Below are 13,435 nucleotides of genomic sequence, written 5' to 3'. Positions count from 1 at the left end.
CACACATATAACGCACAGACAACTAACACACACACATCACGCACAAACAACAAACACACACACAACTAAGTTCGGATGGGGTCGAAGCCCAAAGAGTAGGATGGGGCTGAAGCCCTGGACTGATTTTTCGCCAATGGTTATTGGTTTTCCAGGATCTAGTTAATTAAATTACTTTTTTTTCATTTCACACTCTAAAACAAGTGGTATTGTAACTATGTACTTTTCAGAGGTGATCTTCACATTTTTGTTTGTTACTTGTAGGCTTACATGTATGCAATTTTATATTAAAATATAGCTTAGATCTGTTTGGTCCATTAACTCGCATGCAATTTTTAAGTGCACATTTTGATTACTTTCCATTCTACCATAGACATATAAAGTCTATAATAGACTTTATTTATATTTCTATGATTCTACAGACCTTGGCTGGGAACCTAGGGCTCACCAAAATTGTTTCCAATTGGGCCCCGCACCTCCTAAGGCCGGCCCTGTTAGTGCTGATCCCAAAAGCAGACACAACAATTCTATTGTGGGAGTTGCAACAGAACAGAGCTACTGATGATGAATTGTGCTTGCCATTCACTTTGCAAAATTTGTTAACCGAAGATACACCTGAGAGGTTACGTTTCTGTATGATCCATCTGCCCTAAAGATCTGTCAGTTTATATTGGACAAAAATCTGCAGGGGATCCCAAGATATCAGTACAATTAAAATGGAACTGCTTTTGACATTGTGTTCTTTAAAAAAGTACTTTAAAATTCTCGGAGAAGTGCTTGGCAGATTGCAGCACCAATGTTATGTGGGTGGAATGGAACAAGTGTACATTTCTTGATTGATACTTTATTGACACGTGTGCTTGGTACAGTGTAATTCTTTGCATACAGTACACCAGTTTGTAAAGAGTCACCATGTAAATGTTACAAAAGTATTCAATATAGTCCCTCTTCCTTCTCTATTCCCCCCACCCCGAGTCCCTCTTTGCTCTCGGCAGCCCCCCCCCCCCCCTCCCCGTATGTCTGGCCCCTCTTTGCTCTCTCGGCAGCCCCCCCACACCTGGTCCCTCTTTGTTCTCTATGGTGCGCCCTCCACTGACTGCCGTGACTCATGCGGGCCCATCCTCAGCCGACCGCCGGCACTCATGTGGACGATGGCTCTCCAACGGTCCTCCACTCTCACCGACGTGCCTCCTCACTCGCCGACGTCCCTCTCACTCTCGGAAGGCCCTGCTCACTCGCTGATGTTCTTCGTCGGTCACCGACATCCCTTCACACTCGCCGACGGCCCTCTTGCGGCTGAGCTCGGGACTGGTTGGCTCCGGCAAGGCTGTGCAATGCTCGCCAGGAGATCCCGTCTGCGTTGGTGCAGTGTTCACTAGGTGCTCCCTTCTATGCTGGCACAGTGCTCGCCAGGAGCTCCCTTCAGTGCTAGCAGTTTATGCATCCTGAAATGATGTATATGCAAAAGAAGCAGAAGTCCTGTCCAAGTGACATTGGTATTGGATTTTGGAAAGCTTTACTGAGCGTTGTTCTTTTGAAAAGAATCTACATAATTTAGATTCAGGAACAGTTTCTTCCCAGCTTTTATCAGGCAACTAGAGAGCGGCCCTGACGTACCATCCCCCTCATTGGAGACATCAAGACCTCTTTAATCAGACTTTACTGGACTTTATCTTGAACTAAACATTATGTCCTTTATCCTGCATCTGTACACTGTGGACGGCTTGATTATAATCATGTACAGTCTTTCCCATGACTGGATAGCACGTAACAAAAATGCTTTTCACTGTACCTCAGTACACATGAGAATAAACTAAACTAAGCTAAACTTAATAAAAAATATTGGATTTGGCTACAATATTGGGTCCTCCACAAATTGGGTTTGGTATTTGGTTTATTGTTGTAATGAGTATTAAGATTCAGTGAAAAACTGTTTTGCATGTTATTCAGTCTATTCATACCATACATGAGTACATCCAAACTATACACAAGTACAATTAATACATACCTAAAATTTATTAATAACTTGTCTTTCGGACCAGTACGGCCCACTGCTTTTAGGGCAGTCACGGTGGCACAGTGGTAGAGTTGCTGCCTTACAGCGAAATGCAGCGCCAGAGACCCGGGTTCGTTTCCGACTACAGGTGCTGTCTGTATGGAATTTGTACGTACTCCCCGTGATCTGCGTGAGTTTTCTCAGAGATCTTCGGTTTCCTCCCAGACTCCAATGACGTACAGGTTTGTATGTTAATTGGCTTGATTAATTGGCTTGATAAAAGTTGTCCAAATTCTCCAGTGCTGAGTGATGCTCTACCTCGAGCTTTTCAGCGTACTACATCCAGATCCAGATCCAGATCCAGGTAGAGTAAAGTAAAAAAACAAGCAGAGCGCAGAATATAGTGTTTTTGCTTTTTTGGGCCTCCTGTGTAGATCATTCCCTGGTTACAGCTTTGGTGGGTGTCATTTATATAAAAAATCAATCAAATAGACAAAGTGTCGTGGACATAAAATCAGAAGATATTAGATCTAAATCCAGAGCTCTGAAACATCTGACTGCTTCTTAGTAACAAGGCATAAATATTCATGAAACTGAATTTTTTAGACTGCCCATATACGTCCCTAGAGAGTCACAGGATTCCAGTGAAACTAGTCAGGGGATATAGGGAGAAGGCAGGAACGGGGTACTGATTGTGGATGATCAGCCATGATCACATTGAATGGCAGAGTTGGCTCGAAGGGCTGAATGGCCTACTCCTGCACCTATTGTCTATTGTAAATAAAAGTCTTTCCCAGTAAATCAGTAAATTTCCCAATATCCACCAATGTGCCAGAAAGGCAATTGGGTCAGACCATGTTTGCTCCAGGCAATTTACAGAATCCCGTATCTCGGCCCAAATAGATTTTTCCACTCCGCAGTTACTGGCCATGAGTAACTCAGGGATCCAACACGGAAGATTAGTTTAGTTTGGTTTAATTTAGTTTAGTAAGCCAGAGACCCGAGTTTAATCCAGACTACGGATGCTGTCTGTGCTTTTCTCTGGGTGCTCCAGTTTCTTCCTACACTCAAAAGACGCACAGGTTTGTAGGTTAATTGGTTTTGAAAAAATTGTAAATTGTCCCTCATGTGTGTATAATTTTAGTGTGTGGGGATCACTGATCAGCATGGACTGGGTGGGCCAAACAGCTATTTCCATGCTGTATTTTTAAACTAAAAGCCACGCCAACCATCAATCACGCATTCTCAATAGTTTAATGTTATTCCACTTTCTCGTCCACTCCCTAAATGCTAGATGCAATTTTACAGAGGCTAATTCATCTTCAAACCTGCATGTCTTTGGAATGTAGGTGTTAAATGGAGCACCCGGAGAAGCCTATGTGTTCATGGGGAGAACGTGCATAAACCACATAGTAGCACCTAAGGTCAGTATCGAACCCGAGTCTATGGCACTGTGAGGCAGCTCTACCAGCTGTACCACTCTGCCACCCTATTTGGGAATCTGCCTGACCATAAGATGGATTCTGGAGGATAGTCCCTCATTGAAGTTAGAATTTTTACAGGTAATTATAGCAATCCTTGCCCGGTGATGTGTTTGCCTATTTTGCATAGTATTTAAACAAATGTGACCTCCCCATTGGGATTATATGGAAATCAACATTAGCTTGGCTTGAATTTACTTCAGTTAATTGAGGAGTTTCTATGCCTATTAGTTGGCTGCAAATTGCCATTTTGCATGAAACATTTTATTTTTTATGCTAATGCACGCTCTGTAAATGGATGGCGACAGATATGACCATGTTGTGGCAGACCCTAGTGGTGAGCCATGTCTTGGCCGGACAGCTTCGAGTCCCGCCTTATTGGTGACCCTCGTTGTTCCAAAATGGACATTTTAGAGCACAACATGCACCCCGCCAGCGCTCAACCCACCGTTGCCGCCGGCCAGGCCCAACTGAACATGGTCGCCCTGAAGCTACCGACCTTCTGGACCTCTCAGCCACAAGTATAGCTTCAGCAGGCCGAGGAGCAGTTTCATATCAGCGGGATCACGGTCAATGAAACCTGTTTTAACTATATCGTCAGCGCGCTCAACCAGGAAACGGCCAGTCACGAGGTGCCTTACCTGCGCGATCTGCCGCCAGCCGATAAATACCAACTCAAGGCGCCGCTTCTCCGCACCTTTGGGCTCAGCCGCCTGGGGCGAGCGGCGCGGATCCTCAACATGAGCAGGCTCGGCGACCGAAAGCCATCGGCCCTCATGAGCGAGATGGTCACGCTCATGGATGGCCACCGGCCCTGCTTGCTGTCCGGAAGTGGCGGCGCTGCCTGGCAGCTGCAGCTCGCCTGCAGTCCATCTGTTTTTTCTTTTTTTGTTGTTGTTGTTACCTTTTGTCTGTTTTAGTTAAAGTTAGTTAAATTTAGTTTATTAGGTTGTGTATGGGGGGGGGGGGAGAAACATGGTTTTAGTCTCTTCCTTCGGTGGTAATATCAATAGCCAAAGGTAGACAAAAATTCTGGAGAAACTCAGCGGATGAGGAGGCATCTTTGGAGAGAAGGAATTGGCGACGTTTCAAGTCGAGTCAAGAGTGTTTTATTGTCATAAGTCCCGGACGGGACAATGAAATTCGTACTTGCTGCAGCACAACAGAATATGTGAATATGTAAACACTGTATATAACGGGGGGAAAAAAGAATAAGTTCAATAAATAACAAATATTGTGCAAATAACAAATAATAATATAGTCTTTTGCAGTTCAGCGCTCATAGCTTATTCGTTGGGTTTAATAGCCTGATGGTTGTGGGGAAGAAGCTGGATGTTACAGTCTTCAGGCCCCTGTACCTGCTTCCTGATGGAAGTGGTGAGATAAATGTGTAGCCAGGTCCTTGTGGGTCCTTGATGATTTTGGCTGCCTTTTTGAGGCAGCGTCTACAATAGATCCCTTCGAAGGTGGGGAGGTCAAAGCCGGTGATGGACTGGGCAGTGGTCACAACTTATTGTAGTCTTTATCGCTCCTGGACGTTCAAGTTGTCGAACCAGGCCACGATGCAACCAGTCAGAATACTCTTGACCGTGCACCTGTAGAAGTTTAGGAGAATCCTCTTCGACATGCAGAATCTCCGCAATCTTCTCAGGAAGTAGAGTTGCTGATGTGCCTTCTTTACAATTGCATCGGTGTGCTGGGTCCAGGAAAGATCTTCTGATATATGCACGCCCAGGAATGAAGTTCTTGACCCACTCCACCATCATCCCGTTGATATAAACAGGTTTGTGGGTCCTCATCCTACCCCTACTAAAGTCCACAATCAGTTCCTTGGTCTTACTAATGTTGAGAGCCAGGTTGTTGTGCTGGCACCATTTGGTCAGTCGGTCGATCCCACTTCTATACTCTGACTCGTCCCCATCTATGATTCGTCCAACCACAGTGGTGTCATCAGCGAACCTGATGATGGAGTTCACACTATGACCGGCTACGCAGTCATGGGTATAGAGTGAGTAAAGCAGGGGGCTGAACACGCAGCCTTGAGGTGCTCCTGTACTAATTGTTACTGAGGATTAAGTGGTTCCTCCAATTCGAACAGACTAGTCTGTGGATGAGGAAGTCGAGGATCCAATTGCAGAGGGATGCGCAGAGGACCAGTTCCATGAGCTTGGTAACCAGCTTGGAAGGAATGATGGTATTAAACACGAGCTGTAGTCTATAAACAACAGCCTGGCTTTGGTGTTTTTATTGTCCAAGTGGTCATGTGCTGAGTGGAGAGCCAGTGAAATTGCATCTATCGTTGACCTGTTGTGGCGGTATGCGAATTGTAGTTGGCCGAGGTTCTTGTCGAGGTAGTTGATGTGCACCATAACCAACCTCTCAAAGCACTTCATCACCACCAATGTTAGTGCCATTGGTTGATAGTCATTGAGGCACGTCACCTTACTCTTCTTGGGCACCGGTATTATTAATGCCCTCTTAAAGCAGGTGGGAACCTCAGACCTCAGAAGTGAGAGGTTGAAAATGTCCGTACAAACTCCAGCCAGTTGGTCCGCACAGGTTTTTAGAACACGGCCGGGTATACAATGAGGTCCAGGCGCTTTCCGAGGGTTCACCCCCCTGAAGGATCTTCTGACGTCGGCCTCTGTGACTATGACGGTAAGACCGTCAGGGTGATTAGGGGCTCGGGAAGGCACATCAGTTCTCCCTATCGAACCGTGAGTAGAACGCATTGAGCTCGTCAGGGAGCGATGTTTCACTGTCGTTTGAGCCACCTCCTAATTTCGCCTTGTAGAAGGCCTGCCACGGTTGCGTGACATCAGTCTCACCCTCCAGCTAAGAGCAGAAGTCCCTTTTGGCCTTTTTGATGGCCTTACCAAGGTCGTAGACCTCTGCATCGCCAGACCCGAATGCCCAGGATCTGGTCTTCAGAAGAATGCGGATCTCATGGTTCATCCAAGGGTTCTGGTTAGGAAACACTCGGAAGGCTTTTGTTCGAACGCAGTCCTCCACACATTTCCTTATGAAGCCTGTAATGACTGTGGCTTATTCATTCAGGTCCATTGGCGAGTCCTTGAACATTGCCCAATCTCCAGTCTACCTGGAGTTGTCCCTCTGCAACCCCCCCCCCCCCCCCCCCCCCCCCCCCCCCAGCTCTGTACAGTCAATTATTTTTTAACGCCCTTCAAATATTGAGTGACATTCAAATGTAAGTGTTGTGGCATTTAGTCAGCAAGATTATCAGATTCAAGGTGATAAATGATAATCTCATTACAGGATAGTGAATTTGCAGACTTTGTCCCTATGAGCATAGGGATCCAAAGTTTGTAATCTGTAAAATCATAAATCATTGGCTAAAGGTGGAATTATTGTACATTAATTTCAATTACCATGATGGTGGTTGACTAAACTGGGCACGTGACCAGAAGTTTGGATACTGTTCTGGAGAAATGACCTTGAGGTATTTCACAATAGTTGAGGTATTTATATTAAAAATAATTTAATAAATCTATGAAAACACTCACAGCAATAAGGGTAAACATGAGATCACCAGATTGTCATTGGTTCATTGAGCTATTACAGAAGATTATGATTAAACCTGGATCATTGGAGCAATAATGTATCAGTTCGACCTGTTGCAATACTGTGCTGGTTTATCTAGCTGCACAGAGAATAGAATAGAATATGAATAGAATATGAATAGTTTCTTTATTGTCATTTTAACATGAACCATGTACAACGAAATTTAAAAATGTCAGCCAGTCAGTGCACCATTCAAACATTTCTAAAAGCTAACGATACATACAAGGTAAAATATTAAAAAAAGATAAACAACTAAAATAAATATCATGAAAATAGCACGCATAAACACCCAACACTACATCCTTCTGTCGATTTCACAGTGTACCACAGTCCCTTAGTATGTATCGCCCCTGCGTTCCTTGGCGGCTACATTTAGTGCCTTTATAGCAGTGGGGTAAAAACTGTTTTTAAGTCTGTTTGTCCTTGTCCTTGTAGATCTGTACCATCTGCCTGACGGCAACAGTTCAAACAGGGAGTGTCCGGGGTGGGAAATGTCCTTTATAATACTCTGGGATATTTTGATGCAGCGGGAACTGTGTAAGTCCTCCAAGGTAAGGAGAGGGCAGCCGACAATCCTCTGGGCGTTGTCAATGGCCCTCTGGGATCATCATATGTTTGCGGATATATTCTAAAGCCCCTGTCCCACTTTCCCGAGTTATTCACAAATTCTCCCGAGTTTTCCCCTTGATTCAAACTTGGTGAATTACGGTAATAGCCAGCCGTAGGTACTCGGGGCTATTTTTTTTACTCGTGGACATTTATCAACATGCTGCAAAAACGTCCCGACTTACCTGATGCCCCGAGTACCTACGGCTGGCATTACGAGCCGCTACGAAATATCTACGGGGCCTACGGACTCGCTACGGACTCCTGCGGACTCGCTACGGACATTCTCCGAGTTTGAAGCAAGGGGAAAACTTGGGAGAATTTGTGAGTAACCCTCAAGTAACCTGACATTAAAATAGATTTCAATTGATCTGAGAAACTCAAACTAACTAAATTAAATATGCATATTTCATGTGAAATAAAAATCTTGATCATGCATATCTTCCCATTTGAAGATACGTCATTTGGTTTTTAGTCCTTGTGAATGTGGTCATGGTTTATATTTCCCATTGGTTCTCCTCAATTTTCTCTGAGGCCTTTAACACAACTGAACATATCATCCAGCTGCAAAGTCTGTCCTCTATATGGTTGTATTTGCCTGGATATGGACTCTGTTTCCTGGACCACACTCTTCACTTGAAGGACTCCTACTCATGTTTCTTGTATCTTATTAATTGACCCACTGCTCTGGAGTGATGTTATTCAAAGATATAAGATCAGTTTTTGCAGCACAATGGCAACATTGATACATTTGTCCAAATATTTGGTTACAACTCCTATTGGAGCCATTAAGCTTAAGTAAGTTTATTATAGTCATGTCTTGTTACTTTTAATTATTATGGGTGGGATTTTATACGTAGGCTGGGGCGTGTTTTTGGCTAGAGAATTCTGGCGCAGACTCTCAGATGATTAGTTTTTAGTTTGATGTCGTGGGCCATGGAATGAAACAGTTTTCTATCATGACCAGGAGCATGATTGGGACATATATATGTAGTCAGATGATGTACTTTTACAAGAAGAAGTTTTCATAATTTATATGACATGAATGGAACGATGATTAAGAACGGAAAGTTATGAGTTATTTCATTGTTTTGTATTACTACAATAAAGAAGCTATTAATCAAGAAACTACTTCTGATAGATTCATCTCTGCTGTTTCAAATATGTCGTTCTATTGCGTCAGACTGCTTTTCTAATCATACCCGAAAAATTGGTGGCTATCGAAGGTTGAACTTTGAGACGTTGTAAAAACTGCCGCTACATTTAAGTATAAAACTCGTTACTACGAGGAAACGTAGTAGCAAAAGACTGATTCAACAGTGAATCGAAGAAGCTGGATCTCTGCCAGAGATTACAGCCTGAATTCTAGAAGAAGAAAAGACACGTTTGAACGCCTGGGTCATCGGAAAAAAGAAGACTTCATTGTCCGAGGGAGCAGCCGTGAGTAAGAATCGATTGCTTGCTATATATGAGAAATATCAGAAGTTTAAGTCTAAAAACCTGTAAAGGGTTCTGCAAAAGTTTGGAAAGCAGCCAAGAAGCTGCTACAACAAGCTTGTAGCCTGGATAAGGACAGCCAGTAGAGGTGTTGTGACCTTGAAGAGCTCAGACTTGAGCAAATGTTTTGGAACTGAAATGATGTATTCAAATTCTTTCAAGATAAGTCAGCTAGCTTAGCGTGAACTGCCTTGGAAATTAATTGGATGTTTTGGACAAGCTTACAAAATACCGGTAAGAAGACTTCGAAAATCTTGGCAAATAATTAGATGTTTTCAAGTATTTGCCAGTTTGTTTTTGAGAAGACCTTCAAAATAATTGGATTGTTTTGGAACCACGGACAAGATGTGCTGATAGCCAGCTCTGCACTTGGACAACGGTCTGGCAGTCAGCCAAGAGGATTAACCCATGGAGCGAGGGACAGGTGAGTACGAAGAGGAGCCACAAGGGGGAGCTGTGGAGTCAGAAGAGAGAGATATGGAAGAAGAGAGACCAAGCGAACTAAGAAGGGAGAAGCAGCCTACCTGGAAAGATGCCAGATGGATAGAGACAAGTTATGGAAGCAGATGGTAAAGAAAATTGAAATCCAGAATGGAATCCAAAGAGAATGTGATGATAGTGCAACCAAAGCAAATAACTTTTGGGCTGTCTGTTGAGGCTCATAATAAGCCGGCGACCCAGTACTCTTCTCAGAGGCCTGTTTTGGATCCATTTGTGCCCAGCTCGTGACAAAACTTACCCAGACCAGTACTCTTCTCAGAGGCCTGTTTACCATTCCTCTGTCCAATGAGGGATTTAAACAAGAAATATGTGAAATGGTGAGGTATCAAATGAGAATTAGCGAGAATCTAGCTCAACATAATATTACTTCCACTTTACCTCCAATGGAAATTCCTAAGTACGACAGTGATCCTTTGCAGTATGAAACTTTCATAGACCAGTTCGTGGAGGGAGTGGAAATGAAAACTACTAATGAAAGAGATCGCTTATGATTTCTGGAGCATTACACAAGCAGATATCCAAAGCAGCTTGTTGGAGGTTGTCGGAATTTGCCTGCGGGTGAGGGCTATCAAACGGCAAGAGAATAGCTTAGAGAACATTATGATAATGATCACTTGATTGCTAATGCATACATGAAGAAGGCCTATGCTTGGACAGCTATCGAGGTGGAAGACGCGAAAGCATTGTGTGAGTTTGCGATATTTCTTAGAAGTTGCTGTAGCTCAATGAAACATCTCAACCACATGCAAGAATTGAATGTTGTTAGTAATATGTGAATTATCATTCTAAAACTGCCCTATAGGCTTAGAGAAAGGTGGAGAGATAGCGCGGGTCTGATATTGGAAGTTGAGAAATGAGAAGCCATGCTTCCTGACTTGGTGAATTTCATGGAAAAGGAAATACGGTTAATGTCAAATCTATACCATGGGAATATTCAAGATCCTAAACCAATTGCAACTGTCAAAGGTTCTACCTTTACTAAAACAAAAGGAAGGTCAAGACCTAAGAAAAGCAGCTTTGCTACCGCTGTAATACCTGTAGAAACAACAGGTGAGAAGAAAAGAGACACATCTACCATTAAGCCACGAGGTTTCTGTTTGTCATGTGATGAGGTTGGTCACACCATAAGGTGGTCGAAAATTCAAGAAGAAGGAATATAAAGAAAAGATGGACTTCTTACAGGAGAAAGGAGTCTGCTTTGGATGTTTGAAGAAAGGACACATGGTTAAAGACTGCAAGAGTCGTATAACTTGTGATAAGTATAATCAAGATCATCCGGAATTACTTCATACTGATCAGAAGATTACGGGAAAGAAGCCGGGGCAAATAAAACAGAAGGAGAAGCCAGCTACTAGTGATGCTGTTACATCACCTCAAATAAATGCACTTATTGGGGCTGAGGTAGAAACCTGTATTTTCTCCATCTTACCAGTAAAGGTAAGGAGCAGCCAGGGGAGTACAGTGTTGCAAACATATGCTTTTTTGGATAAAAGCTTGTTGAGAAGGTTGGACATCACAGGAGAAAAGACTAAGATTCTATTGCGTACCATGAATGAGGAGAAATCCTGCGATAGTCATCATTAGAGCCAGGATGTTTAGGCGCTAAAAATCTCTGAAATAGGCGGGCAAAATAAAATTACAAAAAAGGCACAAAAAAGGCATTTATTGACAAAAAAAGTCATAAAAAGGCACCACCTTTTTCACCACCAAAATATGGTTAAAAATGATAATTATAAAGGTATACTACATTATTGCCTGGTTGCACATAACTACTAGCATTTTTTTTCAAATTATCTGGTGTTAAACTATGCCGTCTGTCAGACAGAATATGCTTCAGTTGTGAAAAACTTCTTTCTACCACAGCTGAGGTCACTGGTGCATTCCTGAAACAAGCTCCAAACTCTACATTCATGTTGATATCTTGTGCATTACAACTACCTTTGAGAAATTTAGCTATGTTTTGTACTTCTTCAAGATATTTGTTAGCTAAAATCCCCCTCTCACATTTTCTTTGTATGTCTTTACCTACATCGCCAGAAACTTTAAGTACAAAGTACAGCAAGTGAAGATGTAAACAACTGAGCAATAGTTGTGCTTTTTGACTTCTCCAATAGTTCCAATGTCAAGAAATACTCCTTTGATGGTTGACCTTCCTCCAGTTTACCGATGACCACATTGGCAACATATCTCCCCACAGCATTGGTTGTCTCGTCTATTGAGATCCATATTTTGATGCATGCAACCATCTCAAATTTTCTGCACAACAATGTTGAAGTTGCTGTCATCATAATTTTTCTGTAATGATGACTCCCCCGGTATAGGTTCCTTTGTGTATTTCCATAAAAAACCTCTGAGAGATTTGTTTTCCAATTTTCACAGTGGACAAGCTAGATACAGGAAAATGTTCCCAATGTTGGGCGAGTCCAGAACCAGGGGCCACAGTCTTAGAATAAAGGGGAGGTAATTTAAGACTGAGGTGAGAAAAAACTTTTCACCCAGAGAGTTGTGAATTTATGGAATTCCCTGCCACAGAGGGCAGTGGAGGCCAAGTCACTGGATGGATTTAAGAGCGAGTTAGATAGAGCTCTAGGGGCTAGTGGAGTCAAGGGATATGGGAGAAGGCAGGCACAGGTTATTGATAGGAGACGATCAAACATGATCACAATGAATGGCGGTGCTGGCTCGAAGGGCCGAATGGCCTCCTCCTGCACCTATTTTCTATGTTTCTATGTCTATGTTTCTATAAATTCCAGCATCAAAGAATGCACAGATCACTTGAAAACTCAAATTTGCGATTGGAGCCAGCAGTAATTGTTGTGAGGAGACAAGCTTGCGTATTTCCTACCTTCAGTCTCTCTGCCGTCGACTTGTGTTTAGCTGTCTGTACATGCTGGGAGACGAAACATGATTCACTGCTTTCTCACATGCTTTGCAAAACTGCACACTGTTGTCTGTAGAGAATATATCACTCCCGTACACTCTCACCAAATTGTTCAGTTTTTTACAAGGCGTTGACGACTTTAGGCATTTTGACGCTTGCAGGGGTAGATTCTATAGGCAGGCCAAGTACAAGCTGAGAAGAGGAATCAGAGCTGCCAAGGAAAGGTACTCTGAGAAGTTGAGCAAGTTCTCAGCAAATGACTGTTCTTCAGTGTGGAAGGGCTTTCAAGAAATCACAAGCTACCCCACACCCCATCCCCAACCAACACTTCACACTTACTCACAGCTTGACTCCAGTTTGAAAAGACTAGATCCTTCCCCACCTACTCCTCCCCAATCACCACTTCATACCTACTTAATGCATGACTCCAGTCTGCAAAGACTGGACTCTTTCCCACGCACCCAATTACAGCCGGGTTTCACCCTGGTGCTGTAAATTTTCTTGTAAGTTACGTTAAAATGGCAAAAAAAGGCTGATTTAGGCATTCAATCGGGAAAAAGGCATTTTCTTCCTAAAATCATCAAAAAAAGGCATGAAAAGGCACATGGCATTTATGGCAAAATCCTGGCCCTAGTCATCATATTACAGGTATGGAAATATCTAGTCTGGATGAAGACAATTTTATACAAATATCTGATGTGTTTATACACGAGACCATGCCGGTTTCTCATCTAAATATACCCAAGCAAGAAGACTTGAAACAATGGACTTACTTGAAGGATGTCAAGATACCTAAAATAAATTCTGGTATCGACCTATTTATTGGAATGAATGCTTTGAAGGCATTGGAACCTAAAGAGATTATCAGCAGTCAAGGAGACGAACCATTTGCTG

Source organism: Amblyraja radiata, chromosome 3 (genome assembly GCF_010909765.2).
Source record: "Amblyraja radiata isolate CabotCenter1 chromosome 3, sAmbRad1.1.pri, whole genome shotgun sequence".
NCBI classification, from domain to species: Eukaryota; Metazoa; Chordata; class Chondrichthyes; order Rajiformes; family Rajidae; genus Amblyraja; species Amblyraja radiata.
This window is presented reverse-complemented; position numbering follows the sequence as displayed.